This window comes from Talpa occidentalis, unplaced genomic scaffold (assembly GCF_014898055.3).
Source record: "Talpa occidentalis isolate TD23 unplaced genomic scaffold, MPIMG_talOcc4v2.1 talOcc4.16, whole genome shotgun sequence".
NCBI lineage: Eukaryota > Metazoa > Chordata > Mammalia > Eulipotyphla > Talpidae > Talpa > Talpa occidentalis.
Window position 1 is genome coordinate 74,215,981 of NW_023601653.1, and position 15,980 is coordinate 74,231,960.

General features: G+C 44.7%; 1 protein-coding gene and 1 non-coding gene across 2 annotated transcripts in view; one reads left to right on the forward strand and one right to left on the reverse strand.

Annotated features, from left to right (window-relative positions):
* Positions 1-15,980, forward strand: part of WNT5B (Wnt family member 5B) — a 103,461-nt gene that overhangs the window by 60,865 nt on the left and 26,616 nt on the right. The gene's annotated exons all lie outside the window — the stretch shown is intronic.
* Positions 1,125-1,316, reverse strand: LOC119248530 (U2 spliceosomal RNA). The gene has a single exon (XR_005125960.1). It is a non-coding gene; the product is annotated as a U2 spliceosomal RNA (small nuclear RNA).

Below are 15,980 nucleotides of genomic sequence, written 5' to 3' on the forward strand. Positions count from 1 at the left end.
ACCCACCTTCATGGCATTTTCACAATCACCAAAAGATGGATACAGCCCATGTATCTGTTGACCAATGAATGGATAAACGAACTCTGGTGTGAACACAAAAATGGACCACTGTTCAGCCTTAAAATGGCAGGAAATACTGACAGATGGTACAACAGGGGAGAAACTTGAGGACATTGTGCTCAGTGGGACAAGTCAGTCACCAAAAGACAAGGGGTAAATTTCACCTATATGAGGTATCTGGAGTAGTGGACCGCACAGAAACGGAAAGCAGGGGGCTGGGCCTTGCCAGGGACTGGGCATTGGGAAGTGGAGAGTCGAGTTTCAGTTTTGCAAGATGAAAAAGTTCCTGATATCTATGGCACAGTGACGTGACACTACAGAACTGTACCCTTAACACTACAGAACTGTACCCTTGGAAACGATTAAGAGGGTAGCTTTTATGTTACGTGTGTTTGATCACAAAAAAGTAAAAGATTTAAAACAGAATGAACAGAATTTTGAAATAAAAATGTAAATAGGGCCTCCCCGGTGGTGCAGCGGTTGAGCGCTGGGCTGTGAGGCTGCCTGCGGCCTCTGCAGCACCAGTTCGATCCCCGGCCGCGGGCGAGGGTCCCACATGGCGTGCAGACCTCTCCTGCTGCGCCCGCTGCTCCCCTCAGCAGTGTACTTCATCAGTCTGCCTGCTTTGCTCCCAGCTCTGGCTCTGGTGAATTCTCTCACCCTCCCGTGCTTCTGACTGTACCCAGTGCTTGTGTAAATAAATAAATAAATCTTTAAAAGGAAAAAAAAAAAAAAGAATGTAAATGAAAGGGAAAGATAGGTGATAACTGTTCTCACATCAACAACTTGCCCTGGAACCCCTGGCAATACTTGTTTACTCTCTCCCAAATTATTAGTTTGCTAGACCCTGTAAACATGGGTATTATCCACCACAGTAAAAACAGGGACTTGAGATCTGTGTAGCTGGAGCTGTCTAATTGGGTTGGCTGTATACTTTATTATCCAAACTGGAAAAACCCATGAGGGCAAAAGGAGGTGCTATTAATAATCACCTCCCCCCATGAACGGCCACTCCCTCTTTCTAAGCTTGAAATTGGGTTGCCAATTTTTTTAAATCCCCGAGGGGCGGGTGCATGTGCCTGGAGGTACTACAATACCAGGTCCATGCATGGAGTGGGTGGAGCAAGTTCCTCTTTCATCTTCCTGCTCCAAAAATCCATTTAATATATTGTCCTTGGATAGAGGATATATCAGATATTAAATTGATAGGAGGAGATTCAAATATGCTTGTGTTTTCAGGCATCAGACCAAAAGATTAGAAATACTTTGATAGAATAATCCTAAATATCAGCTATTATTTGTTAATAGTAACTAACGCTTTAAGCATTCGTTACAAAACAGGTAGACTTGACAACTCTAAAAGAAAAAAGCTATGTTGTAAATGTAGCCTGTCCAGGCTACACTTAGACCAAACTCTTAGAAAGGTGGGTTTTTCAAGGAACTTCAGGAAATGTGAAAACAGCAAGATGGTGTTTCTGCCCCCAAGGGGTTTAGGACCCAGTTGTGAGCCCCACAACACCTACTGAAGGTCACTGTATTTGTGAGTGCTCCAAATACCAAGAGAGTGAGAGAAATAAAGTGTTTCAGTTTGGGGGCTCACCACAGTGAAGCCTAGAATTTGAATAGGTGTGGGTGAGATCATTGCAGGGGTAGAAACTTGTGTAGAGAACAGGCTGAAGCTTTTTCTCATTTGTTTACCAAAAAATAAGAGCACTATAATAGCAAGCAGACATTGCCCTTGTGGTGAGGCTTCTTCTATATTAAGGCATCAGGTTAATTTTAAAAATTAAAAGCTTTAAGAATGCTTAGCCTTTAAACTTTTTTTTTTTTTTTTTGAGAATTAGGAAACTTTTAACTCTTACTGAACTGGAATTCAATATCTGAAGCCAGAAATTTTTAGTTCATTTTTTGGACTTTACAGCCAAGATTGTCTTGAAAACAGATTTTTGGATTGACTGTCTTTCTCCTCATTTGATCCCTTACCCCTCCCCACCACTGACAGTAGAACTTGGTGGGTCACATCCAGCCTGAAGTGGAGAAGGCTTAGCCTGGTGCCCAGGGAGGGTGGTTTCCATGTGTGACTTTCCCTTGGGAGGCTGCCTGGAGGTCTCCTTAGCACCCCTCTGTTCCCTAGGCCCAGTAGAGCTAAATTTCCACCAGACCTGGACTCTGAAGTTGTGGCTGGAATCCTAGCTCTCCCATTACAGTTGCATAGCCTCCGGCAAAGTGACTGAAATTCTTTGAAGCTCCATTTCCTCTTCTGGCAAATGAAAGCAATTCCTCTTCACAGAACTGTTGTGAGAATTCCTTGAGAAAAAAAAAATCCATGAGAAAGGAATGGCCTAGTGTAGAAATTGCACATAGTAGGGATGATTTGATTTTTTTTTTCTTTTATAGATGCACAGTGGAAAAAACCCCGAGATGTGCCACCCAACTGTACAGATATACATTTGCTGACAGTGAAACATTTTTTTTAAAGGTTATTTCCTGTTTTTAAGAAACAGGCAGGTTAAAGGAGCAAAACATAGCAAAAGTGCAAGAGCGTAATAAAATAACCTTTCAGTTAGAACAAGCCATCTATCTCTTTGCACCTCATTCTCTCAAAGGCAGGAATGGTCACAAATTCCTTTCAGTGAGCAAGAAATAGTCCCCAACTCCTCTTCCATCAACACACAAACCCCTTGTTGCCTTTGACCTGTTTTTCACTCCCAGCTCTCACACTTTCTCTCTCTCAGAGCAGAGGTTCTCAAGCTTGAGCCTGCTTTGGAAGGACCAAAGGCCTCTGAGCCTCCGGGGGTGGGGCCTGAGGACTGGCATGTCCCTAACAGGCAATGCCTTAGCTGACCCAGGTGACCCAGGACCAACCCCCGCCCTGCTGAGCTCCTGCTAGAACCACCTCCTGCCACCCAGGGTTCTTTGTCCTCTTTAAAACTTTTGCTAAATTATACTTGTTAAAGTTTTTCCCTTTTTTATTTTTTTTAAAGATTTATTTATTTAAAGATTTATTTATTTATACATAGAAGAACTGGGGTACAGGCCAGAAGTGTGGGGGAGTGAGAAGATTCACCAGAGACAGAGTGGGGAGCAGAACAGGCGGATCTACTGAAACACACTGCCGAGGGGAGCAGCGGGCGAGTCAGGAGAGGTCTGCTGTGCCATGTGGGTCACCTTCCTGGCCGGGAATCGAACTTGTGCTGCAGTGGCTGTGGTCAGCTTCGTAGGTTGCGTCTTAACCCCTTGTGCCACCAGGGAGGCCCCAAGTTTTTCCCTTTTTAGTAAAATTAAAACAGTATCAGTAAAAATGATGAGGGTTTTTTTTTTTTTTTTTTTTTTTTTTGCCACACCTTTTGTCTTTTAGGTCATAAGCTCTTCTGGTGTGATAGTATCAGGCAGATTCTGGGTTAAAACCTTGGCTTGATCACTAACAAGCTGTGTAACTTTGCACAGGTTAGTTGACCACTTGGAGCCTCAGTTTTCTTGTCTGTAAAATAGGACCCGTGATTTTCATATTTTGGGAGTGAGGGTTGAATGGAATTTTGCATGTAACCTCCTGGGCAGTTCCTGAGCAGGACAAAGATAATTCTTATTGAGCATTTATTGTGTATTAGGCATTCTTTTAAGGTCTTGGCATATGCAAACTTAGCTATTCATCATAATAACTAATCTTCACAACCTAGGACGCAGGTTCCATTATTATCTCCATTTTAAAGATGAGGAAATGATGGCCCAGAGAGATAACTTGCCCAAGACCAAGCAGCTAGCAGAACTGAGTCTAACCCTAGAACCACATTCTAGCGGTTGAGCGCAAGCTGTCTGCGGCGCCGGTTCGATCCCCAGCTGCTCCTGGAGGAGGGTGAGACAGCAGTGTACTTGAGCGCTTCTGACTGTACCCAGTGCATGTATAGCCTTTCTAAGCCACTGTGCTTTGCTGCCTTGACAGTGGAGGTTTAGTGTTCCACCTTGCTAGTGGCCCTGTGAGGACACATCAAGGGCTGTCCAGGAAAGCAGCAGTGGACGTGAAGGCATTATTGGCTCCATGAGGTGTGGCTTTCCTAGGAAACACTTGAAGGCCTTGATTGATTTGCCAACCAAAGTAGGTCAGAGTGTGTGTGTGTGTGTGTGTGTGTGTGTGTGTGTGTATGTGACACATGCGTGTGCGCCTCATGAGCTCAGAACACCTGTGTGGGTGTGCACACTGAGGGTAGATCTGCTGATAGCCATTTTACACCTGCGGGCCCACAGCTGGATGCACAGCTGGCTCTAGCCTGCAGAGTCCCAAAGGAATGTGCTTGTGTGTAATTATGTCACCCTCTAGTGGTTACTTCCCTATTAGCCCTTTATCCGTGAAATAGCCCACTCTTGATGTCAGTGACCTCTTCCAAATGGTGTTTGGCGAGCAGAACCTAAGGGAGGTTTGGGTGTGGAGGAGCAGGGCTAAGAAAAGGGGAGCGTAGCCAATGGCTTGAAGGCTTTGGCAGTATCTGAAGTGAAGGAAAAGTACTACAGACATGATTATGCATCTACTGCTGGCAGAGAAGAAGAGGGGAGCTGGAAAGACAGAACACCTGGAGAGACGAGAGGCAGGAAGACTATCTCAAGTGAGGCTCCGGTGTATCAGTCTTTATCGAGTGCTATTTGATGTCTGTGCGACGGGACAGCTACTACATCTGGGGCCCTTTCTAGAGCTTCAGCACTGAAGGCTGCGGGGCGAGTGGAGAAGGAATAGTTTTAACCAGTTTCATCACTCTTTTCCAAGGGAAGTATCACAGGCTGCGAGACCACCAAAGGCAAACTAACTTCTAAGCTCTCACCACTCTGGAGTGGACCACAGATTTCACTGCTTTTTCACAGCCCGAGGCTTTGTTCTGGCTGCCTGAGAAAGGTCATTTTTATCAGGAGCCTCACTGGTTTGTCATAGCTTGATAAATATTTCAAAAGGCAAGGAGAGGAATAGAGATCAATCATACTCAGACCCGGTTTGCAGCGCCACATCAGGCCTGGGACTCGGCTGTCTAAGGCCTGGCCAGGCCAGAGTGGAAGGTTATTCTCTTTTTGAAGAGGTGCTGGCGCGAAGCCAGGCTTTGCTGCAAAAGCCTATTTGGATGAACTGGAGGAGCATTTACATTTTTACATAATGTCAGACCCAGAGGAGTATCAGGGAGCGGCCTCATTGCAGAGTTCATAGCCAGTCCCCTTTTCTGCCAAGAGGATAAGGTTAAAGGTTTAACAAAATATCCAGAATCTCAAGGGGGTAAAGAGGCAAAGTCTCTGCTTTGCTAGTATTAACTCTTGACACCCCAGAAAAGATGGTCAGGAGACAAAAATAAAATATTGAAATCATGGGATATTGTTGCTTCCCTGTCACCAGCTGTCCCCAAAGGTCTCAACATTATCAGGCTCTGGATCCCTCCCCCTCTTGTTTGAGGAAGAGGAAATGGTATAAAAACCCCATCCAAGTTTTTTCTAAAGTTGGAACAACTTGTCCCAGTCTGGAGACCTAGGTTTTAGTGAGTTTCTCTGTTTGTTGTTTACTTTTTCTCCTTACTTGCCATTTAAGACCAAAGAGTTCAAGTAACTTACTCAAGGCATCAGTGGCTGGTGTTGTCACCAGCAAGAATTCCTTGATGGCTCTGGCCAAGGGAACCGTCATTGGAGTTGTGCACGGGGGCATAATAACAAATCTTAGTAATCTGATGACGCCTTGAAAGCTTCGCCAGCATGTGGACATTTCACTGCAACCCTTGTTTGTTGGCTTTTTCAAATGGAGAAAACAAAGCAGAGAATAAAGAAGGGACTTTCTCGGGGTCACCAGAGCGTCCAGGTTGAGTACATGTTTGCTGTGACCTGAACAGCACCTCTGAATTCCCTGGACTCAGGTGTACACCCAAGACTTGATGTCTCCATAAAAATCATTTACTTCTGTAAGGATATTCAGACACTGCCAGAAATTTGATCATGTATGCTGCTAAGTGATTAGGATTGCTCATTGAAATCATTGCGATGGGGTCAGAAAGTAGACATTTTTAAATAGAGTGATGGTGCCGCCTCCCAGGCCTGTTAGTGGCTGCGGAAGTGTTGTGGGAAAATGAAAAACACGTTTGGGATCCTCTTTGAGCCTCCTGCATTTCCTGATCTTATACCTAGGCATGGAAAAAGCCTGACATATTTTAAAGAATAAATATAAACTAAGATATTGTCATTGCTGACAGAGTTAACATTGAATTAGCTTGCATTTTGTGATCTCATCAGCAACATGCCTCAGTCTGCAGTGTTTCACTATAGAAAAGGCACCTCTGCTTCCTTTGGTTACATCTAATATCCCGACCATCATTATAAACATAGCATTTATTAAGAACACCCTGTAAGGTTGTTCTTTCTATCAGAAAGTTGTCACTACTCCATGAAATAATATGCTAATATTCTTCTGTGTTATATAAGATGAGATAATAAATGCATAAATTTGGAGCATTTCTTAATCCTTGAACAGCATAAAGAATCACATAGTTAAATATCAGATCATCTGAAATTTTCTCTGGTTCTGGGAGAGCTGCTTGTTTGATTCTAATGCAGGGATCGTGTTCCAAATTGAGGATTTATTTTTGCTTGTTTGCTTTATTTTGCATTTCTTTTTAAATATCAAGTTTTATTTTTTTATCTAGTTCCTTTACATTCTAGAACAAAGCTGTAAGAGGGAGAATTGAAGACCTAGAAATAACATTGTCTACCATTACCATTCTATCATCCAAAAGAAATGGCTCACCATACCCTGGCCCCCAAAAGTTGGAGGGAATTAACTTTGTGAGATTATGCAAGAGAAAGCACCTACCTAGCTTACATATAAAAGTTAAACAGCTTCACACCCTTTTCCTAAATATAAGGGATGCAAATATGTAACAGCAGTAGGTCAAAGCCTGAAATGTTTTCTTAAACATTTCTTAAATGTTAAATGATCCTGAGATCCCTAAACAAGCAGAAAATACTATCCTGAATGCGTGCCCACTAAGAAGATGTTTTCTAGACCTTTCTTGTGTTGACCTCTCCCTTCCCCATCTCTAAACAGCATATGAAAATCAGCAACAACAATAAGACAGCTTTTTAAAGTCATGTTTAAGATCCAGTTGGATTCTATTCCTGCACTTTTCTCCATTTACCAGTTTGGTTTGCTTCATGGTTAGATAGTTCTCGCTGTGGTGTTAGTTCTGTGGGTGCATGCATATGTAAAAATTCCTCATGCTGTATATTTAAGATTTGTGCATTTAACTATGTATATTTTGTTTCAATAAAAAAAAAAAGTTGTTTGTTTGTTTAAGTCAGAGGGGGTTTAATGGGTCAAGGAAAGTTTACTTCTATGCATACAAATGATCACAAGTTCTGTTTGTTCAACAGGCTAACCAAACAGGTACAGATTCTGCTGCAGCTGCTGCCCAGAATTAAACAGGGATGGGAACCTTCCCTGGCCTGTGATGGCCACCCCCACCCCCTCACCCCGCTACTGCCTCCCAGACATTTAGGGCTGCCTGCTCTCACTGCTGAATTAAGGCATGAATTTTCTTTGTTACTGTTCACCTGCAGGCCTGTGATCACCCCCATTCTTCAGCCCCTGGTACTGTGTATACAGTCAGCACTCAATAAATATTGACTCTAATTCTGATCCTTTTTCTTTGCTTACTATGTGTTGGGGGTGGGGAGAACAGGTAAGAGAAAGAGGGAAAAGAGTTTTTTCCAAAAATAGACCAGTGAATCTGTGTCAGGGAAGCAGCCTGGGGGTGGCAGGACCTGGGTAGGGAACACCCGGGCATTGCTGGTGTCGCCTGAGTCTTAGAGACCGTTTCTTTAATGTTGGAAAAATGCAATGTGTTATCACTGTAGCACACCCTTCCATGGTGTTCCCTGCTGCACCAAATCAGGTCACATTCTACTTGTTATGTTATACTGTGCTGTTTTCCATTGACTTTTTGGTTGTTGATATTGGCTTTTAGGGCTGGGTGTGTGGTTTCTCTCGACACAAACATGAACACATTTTACCACCGAACTTTTCCTAGGGTGCAGTCATTTTAAGCTGGAAATTGCCATTGGGCTGCATTTTCACATTTCTGTTGTTGCTTTCATCTGTGGGTGCCACCACTCACATAGGCTTTCTGTGGGTTAGTGGATGCGTTACAGACGAGGAGAAAAAGTACAGCTTCCCTCTGCAGCTGGGAAGACAGGGACAGCCATGTCAGGGCCATGCCATTAACACATATTAGTTTGCGGTCTCTTGGAGCTGCAGAGCCACTGCCTCTGCCTCCACTGCCATCCCAATAGTGACATCCACAGGGATCCCTCTTGCTGAGGACACCCCTCCCCAGTTCCTACTCCCAGGCTGAAGGCCACCTACACAGTCCTCCTCGTGGTGTTTCCTTGATTGCAGTTCAGGGACACTGGACCCTGGCCTTTTGTTTTGTTTTGTTTTGTTTTTTTGTCTGAGGGTCTTCATTAGAATTTCCCTGTCAGTTTTGGTTTTTTTTTTCCGATCTATATTTTAAACTAAATTTCTAAATGTTTTGGAAACCGACAGTGTTATTTTAGTATGCTGATAGAACGCAGATGGCAGGAGAGAGTTGTTTTTCTCCCGTCATTGGAATCACTGCACAGGTTACCTAGACACAGGAGGTGATGTCAGGACAGTGCTGTGGCCATGGTTAGGTTTGGAAAAGGAGGAGGACCCAAAAATGCCTTCTGATTCAACACTTCCACTCTCCCTGTGGCTTCAGTGTATATCTGGTTACAGAGTTTCTTTAACAAAAACAAATTTTTGTGCTAGAGTTAGCTAGGCGAAGTCAGTGTCTCCCTGGCCAGTTGAGTTGGAGGGCCCATCTGCCTCACAGACCATTAACAGCATTGTCTGCTGCTGCAAAATCTGTATTCAAGGAAAAGTAGAAAGAAACTCAAACAGCCCAGCTGGATTTCCAGGTCCTGCGTGGAATTTGTAACCCCTTTGACTTCTCAACTGAGAAAATTGGATGCGGCTGTCACAGAAAGAGAATAAATATGGAACCCCACAATGCTATGCTTGCAGCCACTTTTATTCCATTGAATTGAGCACATAATGAAAGGCAGGCATGCTCCGGGAGGCACCGGGCTGCACCAACGCCAGCGTCCCGCAGGCCCTTGAGCTGCTGGCAGGTCAGGGCAGGTGCGTTAGCTGCCTTCCATTGGCCCCTGGCTGAAGGATACAGGCAGTGATATCCCTCCCTGTGATTCTACTGCAAGTGCTCTAACCTTAAAACTAAATGACCTATGAAAGAGGAAACACAAACATCTAAAAGTCTGTGCCCTCATTAGCAATAAAAAAAAACACAGCTTAAAATAATAACCATGCCTACCATGAGAAAATATTTTTAAATGATACTAGCCAAAAATCTTAATGAACTTTTGTCCTTTAAAACTAAAACATAGTTTAGTATTTTCTTAGGCTTGACTTTACTAAACGTTGGATATTTTAAAAATACTTTCTTTTGAAAGAGTAATAAATTACCCCATAAACTTAATGATCCAATTTAACTAGATTGGTTGACTGGTAATAGATGCCAGAGATACTAGGGACTAGAAGACTTTAGGGTTTATATGTTTCAGTCTCTTCATTCTCTAATGAAGAAATCAGGGATCCAGAGAAACTGTATGACTTGCCTAGGGTCACACAGTTAGGTAGAGATGAAACTGTATTAGTAAAACATGCAGTGCTGTTATTTAGATCTTGCTGTAAGTGAAGAGCTTATATAGAATTAAACTTTCTTTTAACCTATGGATCTTGTGCTCCATTGTCTTTCTTGTCATACACAATGCTCCAGACCCCCAGGTACAGGGATTCAAGAACTGTGTCCCAAGTCACTCTGTCCTCATCTGACTGAGTGGCTAGATACTGCTCTATTTTTAAGGAGGCTAGGAGTCCTCCTACAACTGACATCCCTGAACTACAAATAGAAATAAGGTTGTAGCAGTCTAAAGGGAGGGGGGGTTTAAAAATAATGCACATGGGCCTCCCCGGTGGCGCAGCGGTTGAGCGCTGGGTTGCGAAGCTGCCCGCGGCCTCTGCGGCGCTGGTTTGATCCCCGGCTGCTCCCCGGCCACCACAGGAGGGTCCCACATGGCGCGCAGACCTCTCCTGCCGCCCGCTGCTCCCCTCAGCAGTGTACTTCGGTCCTTCTGCCTGCTCTGCTCCCTGCTCTGGCTCTGGTGAATTCTCTCACCCTCCCGCGCTTCTGACTGTACCCAATGCTTGTATAAACAAACAAATAAATAAATAAATACATAAATAAAAATACATGCCTCTTTAAAAAAAAAATATAAAAAAAATAAAAAATAAAAAAAAATAAAAATAATGCACATAAATCTAATACAAAGTGGAGTATGAATTGAAAGAGTTTGTGTTAAGGTAATGCTAGCTCCTAAGATGAATAAATGCTCTTAGGTAAATTGGTTCTAAGACCATAGTCTGGGGCCTCTCTGGTGGCACAAGGGGTTAAGTCTCAGCACTATCAAGCTACTGGCAGCCACTGCATATCCGCCCAGGGATCTGATCCACATGGCGCAGCAGACCTCTCCTGTCTTGCCCGCTGCTCCCCTCAGCAGTGTATTTCAGTAGATCTGCCTGTTCTGCTCCCCATTCTCTCTGGTGAATCCTCTCACCCTCACCCCACCTGCTGCACCTCTGGTGTACACCCCAGCTCTTGTATGCATGAATAAATAAAACAAATCTTTAAAAACAAACAAACCAAACCATAGTTTATTTTTAACCCATGTGAAAATCGAAATGTACATTCCTTATTGGCAAGCAGCTCCCCAGGTGGTAATCTGGGGAGCAGGGCTTCTATCTGGTGACTTTGTCCAGCCCTCATTTTGAAAGCTGCCACGCTTGTCTGCATCAAACTGAAAGGAAGAAAGAGAGCATGGAAGAGAGCTCCTTGGAGGATTTTATGGGTCAGGCCTGGAGATTGCAGTCATCAGCTCTTCTGAGATTTTGTTAGAACTCAGTCAAATGCCCGCATCCTTGTGCAGTGGAGGCTGGGCATGTAGGCAAGCCGTGTCAGTTCTGTGTCTGTCAAGTGAGCTCTGCCATGAACAGCTTTGAAGGTGCAACATGCCATTAGCATGCAATAACTTCTCAGACGAGTACATTTATACCCAGGAATACAGGCATTACTGAAATTGTTTCACAATTAACTATAATTTGGGGGTTCGTTTTAGTAAGAGCATTTCTGTGGACTCATCCTAGGCAGTATGTGTGCTTTTAGCTGTTTTCCAAGTAGCGGTAACTTTTTCTGATCACAGTCAGGTGTTTGCAAGATGGCCAGCTCTCGAGGTCAAACCTGCTCCAGCCACCTGCTATGGCCTTGGGGATGAGCACAGAAACAGTAGACTCCCCAATGCTACATTCAACTCAGTAGGGGCTAGAGGTCAGAGGTGGGGTACTGGTGGAGGGTTCTCACTGCTAATGTTGGTCACTCACATGGCAGAGTAACTACCTCCCCTGCACCACCCCAGGTTGACAGATTCTCTTTCTGCCCCTTATCATGTACCTACTGAACTAGCCCTCCCATTCCAGCTCCCCACTTCTAGACGCTCACTCTCTACACTCCATCAGTCATTATTGTGAGCAAACTATTGCCAGTTGTTCTAAACACAGATCTGATAATGTTTCTTTCCTGCTTAAATGTCTTGGATGGCTACTGCAGATTATAAGGTGAAGCCCAAATCCTGGGCAGGGCCTCAAGGTATTCCATGAGGGGTTTCCAGCATGAAGGTCTTGAATCCCAAAATTTAAGGACTTTTTTAAAAAAAGATTTATTTATTTATACAGGTCAGGTACAGGTCAGATGTGTGGGAGGGTGAGAGAATTCACCAGAAACAGAGTGGGGAGCAGAACAGGCAGACTGACTGAAATACACCACTGAGGGGAGCAGCGGGTGAGACAGGAGAGGTCTGCCCCACCATGTGGGTATCTCCACAGCTGGCAGGGATCAAACCAGCACGGCAGAGGCTGTGGTCAGCTTCACAGCGCTGTGCTCAACCGCCTGCACCACCAGGGAAGCCCAAGGACTTTTGTTTTTATTTGAATTTCGGCTTTAGTTCTTCACACACACCCCCCGCACCCTCAACCCTCAACGACTCTATGCTTTATATAGTTGATTTTAGGAATGAGATGATGTGTTTGGCCTCCCTGCTAGCTCAAGGGGTTAAGTCTCAGCACTAAGAATCTATCTGCAGCCACTGCAGCACGAGTTCGATCCCTGGCCAGGGAGCTACCCACATGGTGCAGCAGACCTCTCCTGCCTTGGCTGCTGCTCCCCTCAGCAGTGTTATTTCAGTAGATCTCTCTGTTCTGCTCCCCACTCTGTCTCTGGTGAATCCTCTCACCCCCACACCTCTGGCCTACACCCGAGCTCTTGTATGCATAAATAAATAACATAAATCTTTAAAAAAAAGAAAGAAATGAGATGATGTGTATGATGTTCTTGCTATTCTCAAAATGAGTCCTTTGTTTTTCAGGCCTCTGCACCTTTGTTCAGTGGAAGGGTCTCATTCTCCTATCTCTATCTGTGGGAATCCAGCCTGATCTCTTAGGGACAAGTTCAGTTACCATTTCCATCATGAAACATCCCTTCCTTTGGAATTAATTAGTCTTTCTTAGGACTAACGATCGGATGCAGTTATTAAGATAACAATTGGCACACGCATTATAACATACCTGCTAAATATTGTAATCTCAGCCTTATTCCTAAGATTATAGGAATTTTTTTTTTAAAGATTTATTTATTTATTTATTTATACAAGCACTGGCACAGTCAGAAGAGCAGGAGGGTGAGAGAATTCACCAGAGCCAGAGCAGGGAACAGAACAGGCAGATCAACGAAATACACTGCTGAGGGGAGCAGCGCGTGCGGCAGGAGAGGTCTGTGGGCCATGTGGGACGCTTGCCCGGCAGCCGGGGATCGAACCGGTGCTGCAGTGGCTGCGGGCAGCTTTGCTGCCCAGCACTCCACCGCTGCGCCACCAGGGGAGGCCCGATTATAGGAATTTCTCTTCCCGACTTTGAGTAAGACCTGGTAGATGTTTTTTAATCTATCATGGCACCTCATGGTCAGCGTGATAGGACAAGTTGTTTGGACAGGACCTGCCAGTCCATAATTCAGTCTACGTGCTCACACAGGACTTGGGGCCATCATCCTACTGGCTCATACTTTCTTTTTCCTGGACTGTATCAGGGAGGGCAATACCTAAAGAAAATTAAATGGCCAGCTATATCCAGGACTCCAGGAAGCACTTGCCAGAGTTGATAAAGCTCAGGAAGAGAACAGAAATGCTCAGAGGTGAGAAGGCAGCCCCTCTCCCCACCCTACAGGCATGCAGATAAAACCCTAGGAGAGCAAGGAGCAGCAAGGGGGGGAAGGCAGACCCCTGCCCTAATCCTTTTCCAGGGCTGATAAAACCACACCCCAGGAGCACAGAAGGGGGAATGACTTAGAAATTCTTGCCTGGTCCTTTAAACCAACACCACAGTGTAGCTGGCTCAGTAAACCCCAGAAAGGAAAAGAGTAAACAGCTTTCTGTACCCCATTTAAGCCAGAAGACCCCCACCTTTCCTTGCAGTTGTTTTCCATGGACCCTGCCTGCTCAGATCTCTTTCCAGGAGTACTGTCTCTAAATAAACTTTGCAAAAAAAAAAAAAAAAAGACCTGGTAGATGCTCAGTAATATTCATTTTTTTGAATTAGAGTCATAGAACTTTCCATTTAGATTGTTTTGTGGCATTTTCACTGGGTTCTGAACTTTTCCCCTTGACTTTGCGTAACAAGTACAAAAGAGCTGTCCATTTGGATCTGATAATGAGAAATTACTCCCAACTTCGTTACAGTGACTGCTTTTCCAGTGGTGAACTATCAATATGAAAGAGCAGGAGAGGTGGTTGCTGGAATAGAAGTTTATCTGCATGGCTGGTAGATGGGGTGTTGACCCTGGGCCGTGGATCACAGAGTCGGTTGCACTCCAAGTGCACACACTGTTTTGCATGGATCCTGTGTAATTACTCTTACCACCAATGTAAGTAATGGATTTCAAACAGAGCTCTTGGTTTTATATGAGTGATGATGTGTTTTCCTGACTTCTAGTCTTTGACCATCATAAAATCTCTGTGGTGATAGATATGTTCTAAATCTGCCCTCACCAAAACAATGGCCATTAGGCACCCATGGCTGTTGAAAACTTGAAATGTGGCTACTGCCACCAGGAAGCTGAACATGCAATTTTTAAAATTCAAATAGCCACATGTGGTCAGTGGCTACCATATTGAACAGTGCAGTGACCCTGAGTTCCTAGGAGAGGAACATCTTATTAATTGATTGTAATCTCCTATAGAGTGCTGGGTGCCCAGTAGGCCCACAATAAATATTTGTTAAATGATGCACAGTTAACATTTAGCAAGAGTCTGCTGAGTGCTGGGTGCTTGCCAGAGGCGGTCTGCATGTTACCTTCATTTTCCTCGGATCCCCTTGTTGGAACAGCACAGACTCAAGGCTGGGAAGGCAGCCTTTACCAGGAATACAGGCAGCCCAGGAACACTCTCTCTGCCAAGAGAGTTTGGAGCCTATAAAAAAGGCCTGGCAGGGCCATCAAAGAACCGAAACAATCTCAGCGGTGAACCAAAAGCCTCTTGAACCAGCCCAGGCCTGAATTTGGTGATCTTGATTTTTCTCGAGGAAGCCACAGGAGTTATTTCATCCCCCAAATCAGAAGACCCCCCAAGCTGGTCTGGAGGTGGCTGGCAGGGGCTCTGGTTTTGGCAAAGGAAGCGCGGGCATCTTAGCACCGACTGGCAGGAGCTGAGAGGAGGTGGCCAGCTTGACTTTGAACGTTTCCATCCGGGAGAAGACAGAGCTGGGCCTGGGACTGGAGAGCCTGCACACTGTGTGCCTGTGGTGTTCACTAGAAAGCTGCTCACGCTTCTTCCTTGGGAGGATTTAGGGATCTCCCAAAGCATGACTGAAGGATCAGTTTGAAACAGAGGCAGTAGCAAGGAACAGACACTGGTTCCTCCCCAGTGAAAAGCCAGGTGCCCTTTCTGTGTGAGCGTTAAGTCACGGGGGACGCACTGGCATATCTGCCAAGCCCGCCCTTCTGGCCACATCACTAGTTTCCTTGCGTGACTGACCCACGAGAGCTCCAGCCCAGGCTATGATGTGTCAAGTCCCCATGGACCCGGGCCGGCTGCTTCTGCTCTTTTCTTGTTGCATTCACCTCCTACTTGTTTATAAAAATGGAATAACTCCATTTTTCCAAACGGACCTGGCCAATTTTTGAAGCAGAATGTTGGCAGCTTCAGTTAAGATTTCAAGAGAGCAAGAAGGCTAGAATAAGGTGAGGCAATAACTTCTCATCCAAACTTAATTTTCTGCGATGGAATTACGGCTATTTAGAAAAAAGGAAGAATCAGTGTAATTGCTTAAAAAAAAACCCCATATGTGCAAATCCAGATTTATAATGAATATAGTCTCATCACTCCTACCCACACTCTATCTCCTTCTCTTCCCACCCCCAACACATTGTTTCTCTGGCCAGCTAGAGAAATGATGAGAAAGACACATATTGGAGAGATGAGGCTTTCCAAAGCCTGTTGCAAAGTAACAGGGTGGAAGTTGGGGTACCTCCTCCAAAAAAACCCCACCAACTTTTCATCTTCACCAATTGTCAAGAAAAGTACATCACACAAAGAAACGCCATGCCATAGGGCTAAGAGGATTCTTTGAGCAAAGCTGGGAAGGAAAAACTAGAGAGTCCTAGAGACAGAGAGAGTGCCTTGGGAGAAACAATTAAGGCTGGCAGGGAAAGGCTATGTTAATTGAACTGAGAAGAAAAATGAGCATCTGGGGATTCTTTTCAGAGGTT